At 44.7% G+C, this 6000-nt stretch overlaps 1 pseudogene; it reads right to left on the reverse strand.

Annotated features, from left to right (window-relative positions):
* Window positions 1-1928: 1928 nt before the first annotated feature.
* LOC123396487 lies at window positions 1929-2548 on the reverse strand (annotated as a pseudogene).
* Window positions 2549-6000: the final 3452 nt, after the last annotated feature.

The following is a 6000-nucleotide window of genomic DNA, read 5'->3' on the forward strand; positions in this document are numbered from 1 at the left end:
CGTACTCACTACTCACGTGGAATGATAGGAAATAAAAATGTACTCCAGTGCAGCAAGTAGAACGGCTGCCCGAATGATTTGTGTACACTTGTCTTCTCCCTAAAAAAGAACAGAAGATATCATCATCACTAGAAAGAGATACTACTGTCTTTTCACGTTGTTTCATCTTCTACCACATATGAAAGAACAGACAATTGAGGGTGGGTGGTATTTGAGCAAAATAAAATACAAAAAATATACTGAATTAATTTTGGCAGTGCATCAACATGAGGTTCATTGAGATGTAATCCCATAGAAATCCATAGTCAAAAAAGTTTATGAAGAGTCCAACAATACACATGCTTCTGAAACTAAGAAAGAGAAACAATCAGCACGATAACAATTAAGCCTAAGTTAATGCCAAACCCTATCTAAATTCTCATTTGTAGCAGAAACCTGAATACCTTGCACCACTTTATTTGATGCAATGTAGACACTTTCAACTCATTTGACAAAATTTCTATTTCTCCAGTAGCAGTCCACTTTTTCATCATGAAAACACTATTTTGTAGCAGCAATAATACTGAACATATCCAAACAACAAAGATATATGAACGCTTTTCAAACAGAAATATCCTGTCTTCCCGACTCAACTAAATTTAGACATTTTGCAGAAAAAGTAGGGGGAAACATTGAGGTTCCTAGATGAAAATAATCTTAGCAGTGGCATAGTGCCTAAACAAGAATGTTTTCTGTAGAAAGTCTTGTCAATTTTACAATCATCTAACACAATACAACAAAAGATTCAGTTGGAGGGGAACCTTGGAGAGATAGGAATCTTAGAAACCTAGACTTTTGGACAAGGAATAGGATGATGGAGGAATACTTATAGCAAAGAACCAAGCAGTCATTGTCGTCGCTGATGCATGTGTCACTGGAGATCAGTCGGTTATTATGAGCCTAAAATATGAAGATGTAGTAGTGTGTGTTATTATGAGCAGTCGGTTTCAACCTCACATGGATGCATCTATTTGATGTTAGATAAATCAAAGAAAGATGTCCAATACTGGAGCATGTTTTTTCAGAACAAACAGAAAGTAAAGTATGCGCTTGAGGCGATCCATAGATTTAGCAAGTTAATGATCTACTAGTAGAAAGACAAGAAGCCTCTCTTATCTTTGCAAACAGCAGACGCTTCTTTCAGAGTAAAATAGGAAGATGTAGTAATATGTGTTAATATCATCAGTATGTTCCAACTTCACATGGATGCACATATTTCATGCCTGATAAACGAAAGAAAATGTATAAAACTAGAGCCGTTTTTTCATTTCAGAACAAATAGAACATAAGCTATTGCACTTCAGTATCCTGCGTGCCACCATAAACATGATCTTAAACTGCAGCAAGTTTATGCTCTAACTCTAAGGATGTAGAGAGTAGAAAGACCAGAAGGCTCTTACCTTTGTCATGACCCAATACTTCAGCAGAGAAGCAGACACAATGGCAAGGATGCCCAAGCCCAGAGCAAAAGGGCATACATATATGCAGATGCGCAGCATACCAGCTGACACTTGTGGGTCTTGTTCTTGCAGTGCCATTATAACGGAATTTGTAGCAGCAAACAATCAACAAAATTCAGAGAGGCACATAACGGAATTCTAATATACTGAATTTCTAGCAGCAAGCAAGAACTCAATAAAATTCAGAGAGGCACATAACGGAATTCTAATATACCGAAGTTGTAGAAGCAAGCAAGAACTCAACAAAATTCAGAGAGGCACATAACAGTATTCTAGCAGCATAACAGTAGTAGCAACTGAATTTGTAGCAGCAAGCAAGCAAGCACTTAAACAAAATTCAGTAAGACATGTAGCAAACTTCTGCAACTGTATTTTAATCAGCAAGCAAGTAAGCAAATCAGTTGGTGAGCAATGCAATGTCTATCCCATTCAGAAGTCAGAAGCAGAGCAGGTATGTTGTCTAACAGCAGTAGCAGCACTGAACAAAATAAATTCTGATGATTGGCATGTAACCAATTTTGATAACTTCTGCAACCAATTTTTGATGACAGCGCTGAGGGAGTGGTCCGTGAAGGTGAGCGTGTAGTCCGGGTACCGGTCGAGGAGGTCCCGGAGCAGGTCGCACTCCTTGTCGAGCACCCAGCCGGCGGCCCGGAGGAGGCCGTTGTGGACGTAGCTGCCGTCGAAGCGGCACTTGCCGAGGCGATTGTCGAGGAGCAGCGCGTAGTCGGACTCGCCGCCGAGGTTGAGGCCCCGGAGCGGCCGAGGTCGAGGTAGAGCAGGTAGGGTGTGACCCGGCCCCCGGTGTCGGCGTAGGTGTGGCGGTGCACGACATTGGAGGGGTCGAGGAGCAGGGCGGCGAGGTCGGGCTCGTAGTTGGCCATGACGAGGCGGCACATCCGGCGGACGAGCGCGAAGTCGGCGGCGGCGGCATGGCCTCAGGTGGCGCTGTCGTGGTAGCCCGTGTGGACGCACCGCTTCCACACCCACCGCACGCACCCGAGGCAGTAGACGCACTCCAGTTGCGGCAGCCCGCATGCTAGCGACATGCATGGAGATTCCGTCGAGCAGGCGGCGTGCGGATGTGGCAGATCCTGGCGAACCTAGGGGTGGTGGCCGAAACCCTAGCCGGAATCGAGTGGCAGAGATGACGGCGGTGGAGGAGGCGCGTGAGGGGAGAAAGAGACAAGAGAGATCACGGGGGAGAAGGGATTTTTTTCCATTCCAATTATTCCAAGAGAGGTGAATGAGAGACGTCAGATGGGTAAGACATCGACGGCTCAGATTGGCTACAAGGGGTGATCCATGCGAAGAGTTTTCTGCGTCTTGATTGGTTCGATATTTAACATGTACATAGAGAGATGCATACCAAGTTTGTTTATGCACATTTCCTCTTAAAAGAAAAAAAATTGTCATGCACATGTACGTGAACGGCAAGCAGATATTGATTGTGGGAAAGGACATTCATGTGTAGCATACGACCTGTGGAACCTTTTTCGATTCGAACGTATCTCGTAGTACTGCGGATTCAAGTGTCATTAGGAAACCAATCTAAATATCTTTATCAGACGAAGGATGGGTGGGTGAGAGACGTAGGATACGTATTGCGTGAACGGCTCAGATGGTCTGCAGTGGTGTGATCCAAGGGAGAGGGATTATGGGTCCTCATTGGTTAGAGAAAGGTGATATCTAAAAGTGCTAAAAATAGAAGGGGTTTGTGGAACATGTACCAAAAATATTTTCCCAAACGACATCACTAAATGTTTCACTCAAGATTACCACATTTAATGGACAATAACCAACTTATTCAATTTTGATCTTTAAAGCTATTTTTGTCATTTAAACGGTTTTTTATTGAATCAGAAGGAAATCAGATGGAATCGGAAGGAAATCGATCAAACAATTTTGCACAAGGGTGCATCTTGGAATGGCAAACAATGTTGCTAAAGGGACTTTTCGTTTTCTTTGGACGTAAAATTTATTTTCCATTTGTGGCCTTGTCGACACCTATACAAGACACGTAAGCAAAATTGTTGAGTTTTCTGCCCAGTCACCTCTATTTAAGCCTATGACCTTCTTAATTTTGTCATGGAGGACCTACAATGCGGGCATAAATAAAGCTACACATGCCAGTCACCTTTTTGGGCAATGGAATTATAACCTTCTTGATAGAGATGGTCAAACTTTTCTACAGTTTGGACCCTCTTAGACACCTCATGACCTTTTTGTAAATTTTAGTCATAGATCTATGACCAATAAAACCGCCGTCACTATTTTTTGTCATAAACGAGCCTATTTCTTGTAGTGTGGGTTGATCGGATCCCACGGACCCCCCCCCTTTTCCCCTTCGTAGGCATGGCGAGGAGGAAAGATGGCAAAAAATGACACGACACGAGGCTCGGAGAGGGGAACTAGGACCGAACAAGAGGAAGAACTGGCGGCGAAATCGACTGGAGGCGGAGAAGGCTTGCACACGCAGGTCGGGAGGTTCTACGCTGAGAAGATGGGTCCGCCTTTTAAAAGGCCTGGCCCGCAGGCATTTGGGGCTCACGACGTTTCAGGCCGCCCTCAAGGCTTCACCTAGAAGCCAGCCCAAGCGAGCCTTGGGTCCGGTGGCTATTGTCGGTGTCATGGGAATGGGGTACCCAGACCTGCCTGCCTGCGGCCCAGGGCTGGCCCACTTCATCAAGCAAGCACAATCGGGTGCGGCACCACTTAAGGCAAGGTCCTCGCGAGGGGCCAAGCCTCGTGAGGAGGAACAACATCAAGACCCGCAGGGGGTCTCATCAAGACCCCTCCGGAGCCACGGATATTTCGAGGCGTGACCCGGCCTCAGGAATCAAGGATGATGTGGAGGAAGGACAGGCGAGCAGGACATAGCGGGACGGAGCAGTTTCCTCTTTAGTGCAAAGGGGGGCAAGGACGAACCGGTGTTCCCAAGGAATGTTCGAAAGGTTTCCTTTCGGTGCAACAAGGCCATCGCCGCCCGCCAGCTGGACAGATGTCATCCCTGGACCCGTCCCTGCAACGCTGGCAGCCACTTTGTAGGCGAAGACTACTTTTGGACAGGGGAGGCATGTTCCCCTGTCCCCCTTAAAAATTGGCCGTTGTGGGATCCCTTCCCGCTGAAACGATGAAGGAAGAGGACCGGGGCAACCACTATATGTAGAGAGAGTAGGTTACTTCATAGGGGACCTGATGGATTCATTCACCCATTGGCACCACACAAAGGCCACCCAGCCTCCGGAGGCCCTCAAGCACTGTACTAGTTCGTCCACCAACCTCCATGAGAGGCAATCCACCAAAGCAGGAGGAGGGTATTACGCTTCTCAGCGGCCTGAACATGTGTAAACTGCCGTGTTCTGTGTATTCCTCACCATATAGTGAGTTCTCTGCCATCGCCAGTGAGTAGTGAGTTAGGTGAGGCAAGACCGCGACAAATCTTCTTACACACCCCTGAGTTCGAATCTTTAGGGTTTTGCGAATCCCGAAATCCAACAGATACATGACTAATACAAGCTCCCCCCAAATGTGTGCAATCCCTTTTAAGAGATGTTGTCTTTGGATAGCATGAGTACACACATAGTAGAAAGGACAAGACAAGTAATGTGAATCTTGGCTATATGCATCAAACATATGTGAATGAAGGATTACCATGTTCAATGCTCACTTTTGGAAATAATATGTACAAGAGATAAGAGATCATCGTGAACAAGGATATGATGCATATACTGACCTTGAGGTTCTTAAGCATCTTTGCAGTAGGAGTTCACTTGGGAGAACAAATGTTAGATAACAAAAGAATATTCTATTGTAAAGATGCAATGAGCTTCAAAAGAAGCAAGATATGGAAGCATATTGAAAAATAGAATTTGATGAAAGATATGTCTCCAAAACCATTTAGAACTTCCTCCCCTGAATGAATGTGAATATGTAGGATTTGCTCTCCCCCTGAATCATAGCATGTAGATATTGGAGTAGGTAGGGTGAGACAAGTTCAAACCAAAGTAGGCAATAAAAACTCAAATGAAACATTTTATACCTCTCCCCCTTAATGGTATCTCTCCCTCTGAATATGTAGGGTTTGATATATCTCCCCCTTTGGTAGATCTTCACTTTTGGTATATGCATGTGGAAGCTTTGATATATCTCCCCCTTTGGCATTAATTCCCCGAAAGTTCGGAGGGTAAGGGTTCGCTGAGAGTAAGGCGTCCTGTATTTTTCTTTCTTTGTTAAGGGTACATTGAATTTTTCTTCCCCTTGAGTATAGATAAGGGATCCTAGATGTTTGTCCCCCTTATGTTGTGGGATGACTCAACTTTCACCTTCTTGAAGTTTTCTACCCCTTGATAATTTTGGGATCACAATTATATGTCACCCTTTGGCATAAATTAATTAGTTAAAATAAGAGCTTAGGTTATACTGAAAATGGGAGTGTCCGAGGCAATGTCGTTTGATAGAACCAAAATTTATGTTAAGCCTTTGGGAGATTTCGGTTAGA

The sequence above is a fragment of the Hordeum vulgare genome, chromosome 5H (assembly GCF_904849725.1).
Source record: "Hordeum vulgare subsp. vulgare chromosome 5H, MorexV3_pseudomolecules_assembly, whole genome shotgun sequence".
NCBI classification, from domain to species: Eukaryota; Viridiplantae; Streptophyta; class Magnoliopsida; order Poales; family Poaceae; genus Hordeum; species Hordeum vulgare.